General features: G+C 48.7%; 1 long non-coding RNA gene across 1 annotated transcript in view; it reads right to left on the bottom strand.

Moving 5' to 3' along the window:
- Window positions 1-313: 313 nt before the first annotated feature.
- LOC115523291 overlaps window positions 314-11,718 on the bottom strand; it is a 23,387-nt gene continuing 11,982 nt past the window's right edge. Inside the window, exon 3 of the long non-coding RNA XR_003971695.1 lies at window positions 314-324. This is a non-coding gene — a long non-coding RNA (uncharacterized LOC115523291). The remainder of the gene's footprint in view (window positions 325-11,718) is intronic.

The following is an 11,718-nucleotide window of genomic DNA, read 5'->3' as shown; positions in this document are numbered from 1 at the left end:
GGCGAGGGGAGGGGAGGGGAGGGGAGGGAAAATACTCCAGAGGGAAGGGGCCTAGGCTGGGGAAAGCTTAGAGTCTTAGGACCTGAAATGAGTTCTAGGGGCTGGAGTATAGGGTAAGTGGAGTTTAAGCCCAGGGGTAGTGACAAAGCAAGAAGTGATATGCATGCTGTTCCCTGACTCCAGGAACTTTTCAGTTTGCCCACCTGCCAGAGACCAGGTCGCCACTCTTCTGCCTCCACTCCCACTGGCCACCCCCAAATACTTCAGCAGAGAGGGAAGCAAGCAAGCCTGTGTTGGGGGATAGTTCCGGGGCTTCCGACGTGTCTTAAGTGCATTAAAAAGAAAACCGCATAGGGCGCCTGGGTGGCGCAGTCGGTTAAGCGTCCGACTCCAGCCGGGTCACGATCTCGCGGTCCGGGAGTTCGAGCCCCGCGTCGGGCTCTGGGCTGACGGCTCGGAGCCTGGAGCCTGTTTCTGATTCTGCGTCTCCCTCTCTCTCTGCCCCTCCCCCGTTCATGCTCTGTCTCTCTCTGTCCCCCAAAAAATAAATAAACGTTGAAAAAAAAAAAAAAGAAAAAAAGAAAACCGCAGGCCCAAGATGGAGTTACGTGGGCTAGGCAAGTTACCAGACTGGGTCTTAGTGCCTAACCTAATTACAGTTTCAACCTCCCTGAGAAATGCAGGCTGAACCGGTCAGTCAGGAATTTTCTGGTCAGCACCAGTGAGGTCATCGGTCACATGGACTCTCCATCCCTTAAAGGAAGATAACATAATCTGCATGGTAAGACCCTCTGCCCTTCTCCCTAAGTGAAGGTGGCCTTGCCTGGGACAGTCCCTTCTTTCCTTTTCCTAATAACACCTCGCCCCACCCTCCTTCCTATAAAAACCTTCCACTTTGTACAACTCCTCAGAGCATCTCTCTATTTCCCAGACAGGCCCCATTCACGAATCACTTAATAAAGCCAATTGGAGCTTCGGATTTACTTGGTTGAATTTCGCTTTTAATAAGGATCAGCCTACATTTGTCAGGAGGCAATAATTAAGCAAAAGCATTGATCTGGGATCAAAGAATCGCAATTCCGGGTGCAGAGGTTTAGGCAGCAACCAAATTGTGTCCCCCTTGGGGAGCAAATATCCCGGGTTTGGGGGAGCAAAAGGGAATTGCTTGTATATGTTTGTTTACAAAGAATTGTGATTGGGGCTGGTGGCCGGGTCAGCCCTCAGCAAGCAAAAGCCCACATTGTAACAAGCCGCAGGGGCTCAGAGAGTATTTGTGGTATTTGTGGTTTCGAGCAGTTCAAAAGTTCACGCTTCTACCTGATCAGGATGGGCACGTGGCCCATCTCCTTGATGGCCTCCTGGCCTCCTGGCCATCTATTGTATTTATTTATGTTTTCAAATTTTATTTAGATCCAAGTTCGTTAACATATAGTGTACTAATGATTTCAGGAGTAGAATTTAGTGACTCATCACTTACATAGAAAGCTCAGTGCTCAACCCAACAAGTGCCCTCCTTAAGGCCCCTGGCCCATTTAGCCCACCCCCCCCCCCCACCCAACACCCCGCCAGCAACCCTCAGTTTGTTCTCTGCATTTAAGTCTCTCTTATGGTTTGCCTCCCTCTCTGTTTTTATCTTATTTTTCCTTCCCTTCCCCTACGTTCATCTGTGTTGTTTTCCTAAACTCCACATAGGAGTGAAATCATACGATTTTATCTTTCTCTCACTGACTTACTTCGCTTAGCATAATACATTCTCGTTCCATCCACGTTGTTGCAGATGGCAAGATTTCATCCTTATTGATCGCAGAGTAATATTCCATTATATCTATATCTACATCACATCTTCTGTATCCATTCATCAGTCGATGGACATTTGGGCTCTTTCCATACTTTGGCCATTGTCGATAGTGCTGCTATCAACGTGGGGGTGCACGTGTCCCTTATAATCAGCATTTTTGTATCCTTTGGATAAACACCTATAGGGCAATTGCTGGGTTGTAGGGTAGTTCTAATTTTAATCTTTTTTTTTTTTTCGAGGAACCTCCACACTGTTTTCCAGAGTGGCTGCACCAGTTTGCATTCCCACCAGCAGTGCAAGAGGGTTCCCGTTTCTCCACAGCCCCTCCAGCATCTATAGTCTCCTGATTTGTTCCTTTTGGCCACTCTGACCAGCGTGAGGTGGTATCTCAGTGTGGTTTTGATTTGTATTTCCCTGATGAGGAGCGACGTTGAGCATCTTTTCATGTGTCTGTTGGCCATCTGGATGTCTTCTTTGAAAAAGTGTTCATGTCTTTTGCCCATTTCTTCACTGAGTTATTTTTTGGGGGGTGTTGAGTTTGATAAGTTTACAGATTTTGGATCCTGGGGTGCCTGGGTGGCTTGGTCGGTTATGCCTCTGACTTTGGCTCGCTGTTCATGAGTTTGAGCCCCTCACTGGGCTCTGTGTTGACAGCTCAGAACCTGGAGCCTGCTTCAGATTCTGTTTCTCCCTCTCTCTGCCCCTCCCCTACTCGTTCTCTATTTCCGTCTCTCTCTCAAAAATAAATAAACATTCAAAAAATTATGTTTAAAAAAGATTTTGGATACTAATTCCTTCATCTTCTATATCATTTGCAAATATCTCCTCCCATTCTGTTGTTTGCCTTTTAGTTTTATTAATTGTTTCCTTTGCTGTATGGATCCCTTGCCTCCTGAGACGTGTCGAGTAAGAAGTTGCTGCTGCTGAGGTTTTCTTCTCTAGGATTTTGATGGTTTCCTGTCTTATGTTTAGGTCTTTCATCCATTTTGAATTTATTTTTGTGTATGGTGTAAGAAAGGGGTCCAGGGGCGCCTGGGTGGCGCAGTCGGTTAAGCGTCCGACTTCAGCCAGGTCACGATCTCGCGGTCCGTGAGTTCGAGCCCCGCGTCGGGCTCTGGGCTGATGGCTCGGAGCCTGGAGCCTGTTTCCGATTCTGTGTCTCCCTCTCTCTCTGCCCCTCCCCCGTTCATGCTCTGTCTCTCTCTGTCCCAAAATAAATAAAAAACGTTGAAAAAAAATTTTTTTTAAATAAAAAAATAAAAAAAATAAAAAATAAAAAAAAAGAAAGGGGTCCAGATTCATTCTTCGGCATGTTGCTATCCAGTTTTCCCAGCACCATTTGGTAAAGAGACGGTCTTTTTTCCATTGGATACTCTTTCCTGCTTTGTTGAAGAGTAGTTCGCCGTATAGATGTGGGTCCATTTCTGGGTTCTCTATTCTGTTCCATTGATGTGAATGTCTGTTTTTGTGCCAGTACCATACTGTCTTGATGATTACAGCTTTGTAATACATTTTGAAGTCTGAGATTGTGATGCCTCCAACTTTGGTTTTCTTTTTCAACGTTACTCTGGCTATTCGGGGTCTTTTGTGGTTCCATACACATTTTAGGAGTATTTGTTCTAGCTCTGTGAAGAATGCTGGTGTTGTTTTGATAGGGGTTGCCTTGAATGTGTACATTGCTTTCACCAGGACCAAAAGCTCTACATCAGTGATATCCAATAGTAATGTAATGCAAGTCATGTGCAGAATTTAAGTTTTGTGGGTAATAACTTTAGAAGTAAAGAGTAGTATTGACATTTTAACCATATTTATTCTTCCAGTCCATGAGCGTGGAATGTTTTTCCATTTCTTTATATCTTCTTCAATTTCCTTCATAAGCTTTCTATAGTTTTCAGCATACAGATCTTTTACCTCTTTGGTTAGGTTTATTCGTAGGTATTTTGTGGTTTTGGGGTGCAATGGTCAATGGGATCGATTCCCTGATTTCTCTTTCTGCTGCTTCATTATTGGTGTATACAAATGCAACTGATTTCTGTACATTGATTTTATATCCTGCAACTTTGCTGAATTCATGTATCAGTTCTAGCGATTTTTTTTTAAATGTTTATTTATTTTTGAGAGAGAAAAAGAGCACAAATAAGGGACAGAGGATCTGAAGCAGGCTCTGCACTGACAACAGAGAGCCTGACGGGGCGGGGGGGGGGGGCGATGGGGATGGGGAGGGGGGGGGCTCAAACTTGTGAACCTCAAGATCATGACCTGAGCTGAAGTGGGACACTTAACCAACTAAGCCACCCAGGCGCCCCAATTCTAGAGGCTTTTTGGTGGAGTCTTTCGGGTTTTACACATACAGCATCATGTCATTTGTGAAGAGTGAAAATTTGACTTCTTCCTTGCTTCTGGTTCCATTTTAAAACGCTTGGACACAGGGGCGCCTGGATGGCTCAGTCGGTTGAGTGTCGGATTTAGGCCCAGGTCATGTTCTCGTGCTTCGTGGCTTCAAGCCCTGTGTCAGGCTCTGTGCTGACAGCTCAGGGCCTGGAACCTGCTTCAGATTCTGTGTCTCCCTCTCTCTCTCTGCCCCTCCCCCACTCTGTCTCTCTGTCTCCCCAAAATAAATAAGCATTAAAAAAAAAATTCTTCAAAACCCTTGGACACAAATGACCTCATTTTACCTCACCCTTTCACATATAAGCAAATTCACCAGGACCAAGAGCTCTAGATCAGTGTTATCCAACAGTAATGTAAGGCAAGCGATGTAGAGAATTTAAAATTTTCTGGGTAGTAAGTTTAAAAGTAAAGAGAAACAGCTAAAATTAATTTTTATAAATATTTTTTAAGCCAAATGCCTGCAAAAAGTATCATTTTAGCATGCAGCTACCATAAAATGATTACCTACATATTAAATGTAATACATTCTACGTATTATATTACATTGTATTCTATAAAATATAACATGTTCTATTATATTATACATGATACATATATTATATTATACATCGTATTATACTGTATATATTGCGTATTACCTATCATTACGTTCTTCTTCATACTTAGTCTTCAAAAAAATCTGGTAAATATTTTACATTGATTTCACACTGAGACTAGCCAAATTTCAAGTACTTGGTGGCTCACACGTGGCCAGTGACCAGTATATTGGACAGTGCTTCTCCGACGTGGTAAGACTAAAAGCATGACTTCCGGGAGACCCTGGTCCGTCAGCACCGGCCTTGGTCCCCTGCTGGAGGTGCTCCCGAACCAGACTCGGGGAGGCAGCCAGCACGTATAGCGACTGGTGTGGAATTACAGGGAATTTCCTCCCCTCGGGACCCGCAGCCAGGCCCGGAGAGCTGCCCGGAACTCAGCCCCCTCTTGCAGGCACCCCTCCCCAGGGGCCCCGAGTCTGCCCTCATTAATCTTTCCAACTTGTTTTTTCTCCCCCAAGAACTGGCTATCACTGTTTTGGTTTTTGTGGGTTTTCTCTCGGAGCTTTCGTGTGCATTGCTCCCTGCAGCCATTAGGACGGGACAGCAGAGGCAGCGAGCGTGAGGGGGTAGAAAGAACAGTATCCAGGGGGTCAGAGAAGATAGGTCCCAGGCCCTGCCCATCTTTTACCAGACGTTGGTAAATAGTGATTATTATTACGCTTTACCTGTTATTATCTGTGAGGCCTACAAGAAATGACAAATGTGAAAACACGCTGTAAACCTGGGACGCCCTTTCGAAAGCCTGGAAACGGCTCCTCGGTTCCACGGCCTCGTCCAGGGTCTGACTCTAAAAAACCATTAAAGTTCACAGTTGGGACGGGGAGTCTGTGCGATCCCGGTAGCTCTGGCCCCTGCACGAGGCCGGAAGCCCGAGCTTCAGCACCCCTTTCCTAAGTAAACTCTGACTTCAGTTCTGTTTTCTCATTTCTGTGATGGGCTAAGAACACCCCGCTCGCAGGTCCACAGGCTGAGGCTCCAATGAGCCCCTGACTGTGGCGTGCCTGGCAGAGGGCCTGACTGAGGCCGGGAGCCCTTGTGGCCGTGCGGGGGGAGGGGGGGGGGACCTTGCCGCCCTCAGTGGTCTCAGCCCAGGCCTTGGCCGGCGGTTCAGGTGACAGCCACTAGGGGGAGCCCCGAGCCTTCCGTTCAGAAAACGCTTCCACCTGCCATTCCCCGTTGTGCCAGGCCGGGCTGCTCTCCCAGGACCTGGAGGAAGGAGCCGTGGTTGCCCCCCCTGAGCGTGCCTGGAAGGCATCTGCTCTGAGTTCCGTAACCCGAAGAGAAACAGCCGGACACTGCTTGCAGGTAAATTTCTGACCGGGGTGGAGGACTCCCTGCCCACCCACCGACCTACCAGCCAAGCGGCCCCGAGTTACTCTCCTCGCCTCCTGGCCTGAAAGGGGGCCGGTGCCTGTGGGCCTGCTTTGTGAACCGTGGTCTTAGCGAACATGCACGTCGTGGGGGGGCCTGTTCACTGTTCCCATCCGTGGGCTGTATGTGCTGTGTGGGATTCCCTCGTAGAAGGAAAGAGGGCGAAAACTCTGCTGTCAGCAGCCGCACCATGAAGGCCCCGCCTGAAGGTCACAGATGCTCGGACAAGTTCACGCCGTAACCGCAAAATTACTAAAACACCCCTCGTCCCTGACCAACGTCAGTAATTGCTACCTCTTTACCAGTGGAGACTCTACCCAACTCCAATCCACTCCCCCCGCCCCCCGCCCCCCGCCATCTCCCAGGGACAATTTACTGAGATACCCAGCTACTGAGTGATTCTGCTTCCTCACGGCATCTGTCCAGAACTGACGTGTCTCCCATACCCCTCCTGACACTCCTCCACGCGAGCCTGGATCCTATATGTCCTTCCCAGTCCCCCGCACAGAGGTGCTGCCCGGTTCCTCTGGCCTGTGCCCTCCCTTGCCATGGCGAGCCACACGAACCTAGTTTTGACCACGGTTGTTTCTAATGATCTTCCGTCTGTAAACTTGGAGAAAGAATCCCCTTCTGATTCATTGACATCAACCCTGAGGTATTTGTTTGCTAGTGCTGCCGTGACAAAACACCATAGACCAAGTGGCTTGAACAACAGCATTTATTTCTTGCGGTTCTGCAGGTCAGAAGCCCAAGATCAAGGTGTCGGCGCGGCGGGTTTCTCCTGAGGCCTCTGTCTTCAGGTTGTAGACGGCCGCCATCTTGCTGTGTCCTTGTGTGGCCTTTCCTCTGTGCGCGTGCATGTCTCGGTATCTCTTCCTCGTCCTGTATGGATGCCAGTCTTATAGGATCTGGGCCCCACTCCTGTGACTTAATTTAACCTCAATTACCTCCTTAAAGATTATATCTCCAAACGCACTCCCTTTACAAGTTGGGGCTTTTACATGGATTGGAGGGGGCGGGGCACACAAGCATTCAGTCCATGACACTTGGATTGTAATTTTTCTCTAAGCACAGTACAAAGGTCATTTGGGGGAGGACCAGAAGACTGCCTGAGAGTCTGAAGCAGAGACGTCACTGTCCCTCAGAAATCCTTGCCAAAGGAACAGCATGGGATCGACAGGACTTCTAAGGGGACAGACAGCTGCACACCGACAAAGTCCCGGAGACTCCGGGAGAAGGGGGCCACGTTGAAACGACTCCCCACGCGTGAGGCCTTTAACCCTCTTGACCGTCTATACGGCTTGGTCCTTCTCCCGGCATGTCCTCCCCGGGTGAACGCATCCACCCAGACTCCTTAGGAAGAGAGGGCTCCTTCCTCCATTGGCCCCAGCGTGCAGATTCATATTCCTCATGACCTTGTTTGGGGCCCTCTTGCTTTGAATAGTCACTCATCATTTCCAGGCCCCACGCAAGGTACTTGACGTGCACTGTTGCTAATTCTCCTACCGCCCTGCCACGCGGGGTTCATTACCTTGATTTTCAGAGTAGGGCAAGCCCGGCTCGGAGAAGTAACTTGACCGAGGCCGCACGGCTTGAGAGCGGCGGCTCGCGATTGGAACCGGCACAACGTGACTCCCAATAACGGCAGGTCTGCAGGTTGCTCACAAAACTGTACTCCAAAGGCTTGCCAACGTCCCCGGCACCTACCACTCACTCCTTGCTTCCTGGGAGACGCGGCCGCCACAGGCGTTCTGTGCAGCAAAGCCATGAGCTTTGGAAGAGTCCCGCAGACAAAAGTCGTCTGAGCGGCCGGGCCACGTCCACTGATGGCCTGATGCTCCTGACCCTGGGGAGTGCTGCAGGGAGGCGGAGACACCGGGGGGGGGGGGGGGGGGAGACAGGGCTGGGTGGACAGAGGCAAGGCAGATCGCTCCCGTCTCCTTCTGATACCTGCCTGTTACCTCACGCTCCCTGAGCTGTCTCTTTTTGCAACCGCAAGGAGTGCCAGGCCGAGACCGTGGAGGGGCAGGGGCTCCGGCAGAAACCCTGCCCTGTTCCTCTTTGTGTCTCAAGCAAGCAGCCCCGAGCACAGGGCAGGGCATCGATAAACACCTGATGACCGGACGCGTGACCAGAATCGGAGATGTTGCCCGGCCTAACGGCCTAACGGACAAAAGCGTAACGCAGAAGAGCCCCGGTTACCAGCAACTGCTTAATAGTGAACGTGCAAATGATTACTTTGGTTCGGAATAAAGGGGTGCTTTGGCTTTAGTTTGCAATGAGCCTTTAAGACCTCTGCCTCCATCTACTGGGATTTAGAAAAAATTTCAATCCCCAGGGCGCCTGGGTGGCTCAGTCGGTTAAGCATCCGACTGCAGCTCGGGTCACGATCTCACGGCTCATGAGTTCGGGTCCCGCGTCAGGCTCTGTACTGACAGTTTGGAGCTCAGAGCCCGGAGTCTGTGTCTCCCTCGCTCTCTGCCCCTCCCGCACTCATGCTCTGTCTCCTCCCCTCTCTCTCAAAAGTAAGTATTTTTAAAAATTAAAAAAAAAAAACAAAACCACTTTAAAAAAAGAAAAACTTTCAATCCAAATGAGACTCCTGGAGAACGACAGACGCGTTTTCTTTTTAAAGACATTTCCAGTGTGTTTTCCAGCTTTATTGAGATATAATCGACGTGCAAGACGATATCAATCTCCAGTGTACGATGTGATGATTGGATACACATATGTCTCACATAATTGCCATTTTGTTGTTGTGATGATGAAACATCAGCGACTTTCAAGTACAGGATACAGTATTGTTAACTGCTGTCACTATGCTGTGGATGCATTCATCTTTTTTTTTTAATGTTTATTTATTTTTGAGAGAGAGAGAGAGAGAGAAGGAGTGCCAGCAAGGGAGGGACAGAGCAAGAGGGAGACACAGAATCCCAAGCAGGCTCCAGGCTCTGAGCTGTCAGCATGGAGCCCGACACGCGGCTCGAACTCACAGACCGTGAGATCATGACCGGATCAAGGGCCCGGTGCTTCACCGACTGAGCCACCCAGGCGCCCCGCAGAAGAAGTGTTAAGTCGATTTTCCATTTAAGCCATTCAAGGTATTTGAAAGGGATGCCTCCTTGTGCCCAATTCAGATTTGAGGATACTCCAAATTTGTCGGAGGTGCACGCGCTCACGGTACTGAAGCAGCCTGCAGTCTATTCGCTAAGCAGAATGCTGGAGCCTCTGGAGGAAGCCTGGCATCAGCACGTGGCTCTTTTTAAACCGAGGTGTTCCCGCAGGTTCCATCTCCAAGAAGCGTACCAACTCCGTAAAATGACTCAGCACTACTCCCTGGACACCAAGCATGCCCTTCTTGCCAACTGTCGCTTGAGGACCTATCAACACGTCTACAGGATAGTAAACAGTCAGACAAATGTCCTCTACCCAAACCTTCGTTACCTGCAAGCGTGGCTAGAAACGTAACTGGAATTTGCTCAGAATTGATTGTTGGGGTGGCTGGTCCAAGCAGAAATAAATATTGATATTCTGGTTTAGAACTGAGATTAGAAGCTGGCTCTGAATAAAATACAGATCGATCTATTGTGTTCTGTTGCGTTTGGGGGGGTTTTTTTGCCATAAGAGGGGCAAAGTCTGTGAAAGTACCTACGAAGAAAACTTCTCACTGTAATAAGAGGTTCGTCGTGCAGAAACTCTCCAGTCTGCTTTGCCTGTGTTCACCTGCAGCCACAACTACAAGTTCACACGGTCCAAGTTTGCAGTGAAGGGTAGGCCAACAGCCGCTCATCTCAGATACTCTGCGTGCTGAGAAAGTAGACGGTCAAATGTCTCTTTCCCAGCCTTTGCTAACTTTGTACCTTATAGTGTACTTTTGAGACAAGCGTCAGTCACTTCAGATGACATTACTGGTCCTGAAGGATTCAAAAGTGTACCCGAGGTGCCCCAATTCTTGGTTCAGCTGCATCCAATGGAGGAGGTTCATCAGGAGGTAACCTGGTCCAATCGTATATGAAACAGGGACCTGCTACAGCCCTCAAAGCACAATATGACCATGTCAGACCCTGGCGTGAGCTTCTTGGGGTCAAGGGGACCTGATGCAGGTGCACAAGCTAGGACCAGGCACCGCTGGATTTGCTTCTCTACATTTGTACTTCACTATGAAGTTTTGTCTATGTTTCCAACGATAGCGTTCAAATTAAAGAAGATTTTCTTGGAAATATGAGCCTGTCCGCCACTAGTCTAGTCACTGAGGCCACACGCGAGGTTACCTTGCAGGTGAGCATATACAGGGCAACTGGCTGGTCTGACAGCTTCTTTTCTTTGTTTTTTTTTTTAAATATTTAGGTATTTATTTTTGAGAGAGAGAGAGAGCAAGCAAGCAAGGGGCAGGGAGAGAGAATCCCCAGCAGAGAGAGAATCCGCACTGTCAGCGCACAGCCGGCCGCGGAGCTCGAACTCACAAACCGTGAGATCATGACCAGATCCAGAGTCGGGTGCTTAACCGACTGAGCCACCCAGGCGCCCCGCCGGCAGCTTGTTTTCAACAGCTGATCAGCGAGAGGGACCCAAGAGCTCTATTTTATCGCTCCTGGGTATTGAGCACTACATCCTCTCTACAGCAGCAATAGAAGAACTCCTTTAAGGGTGTTGCTCGTAAAAGACAACTATTATTTTATTTTGTCCTAACACAGACCCTCCAGAGCCTCAGAGAGCGATAGAAAGACATTCTAAGAAGTCATCTGAATTACTTATGCAGTTCAAAGGGCTAAGATGGAAATATTTCTGTAACTCAAGGTTGCAGCTAATTTGTTCATTTTCCACTGAGTTGTACGTGATTGGGAACACACGCCGAGTTTGGGGGGAGGAGAGTGGAATGTTTCATTATTTCAAAGAAAATAGTTTAATGGTGCCTAAAAATATTGTGTCCAAAACTACTCCTGGAGATCTTTGCCGGGTCCTGTTAACTTCGTACCAAAGAGGAATGCTTTTTATCCCTGTTGAGCAGAAATTATGAAATAAGCTAGGAAATTGCAACCGGTGGTGTTAAGATGTAAACATTAGGGCAGAGGGGAGAAGTAAGAACAAGTAAATAGCATTTGTGTTGTCTAGGTTGACTCCTTTCCAACTTCCCAATTTTCTGTGTCTGATCTTCTCTTCAGAGAAGAGGAACGAGTGAGGGACTTCTGCCTCTGGGTCTTTGGCGTGTTGGGGTTGAATTGTTGGTGGCAAGGCTCCTTGCTCGTTCCGAAACAGGCCCAGTCTTTCACCAGTTCTGTGCCGTCTCCATTAGCCAAATCACCCTCTCTCTTCTGCTGTCCACTCCCTCCGTGACCTTCTCCCTGCCTGCATTCAGAATCAGGAAGTTCAAGTCCTGCCCCGGCCCTTTTCCAGCTGCTGGCTGTGGCCCCCTTGCTCCTGTCTCTTCATTTCATCATCTGAAAATGGAAATAACGGTACCTAACGCAAAGGGGAAGATCAAAAGGAGACCTTACAGGCCACGTACCTGGCACGGAGAAGCACGTGGCCCACGTCTGTTCCTTCCCTCCTACTCCGGCAGCT

Source organism: Lynx canadensis, chromosome C2, assembly GCF_007474595.2.
Source record: "Lynx canadensis isolate LIC74 chromosome C2, mLynCan4.pri.v2, whole genome shotgun sequence".
Lineage (NCBI taxonomy): Eukaryota > Metazoa > Chordata > Mammalia > Carnivora > Felidae > Lynx > Lynx canadensis.
This window is presented reverse-complemented; position numbering and strand designations above follow the sequence as displayed.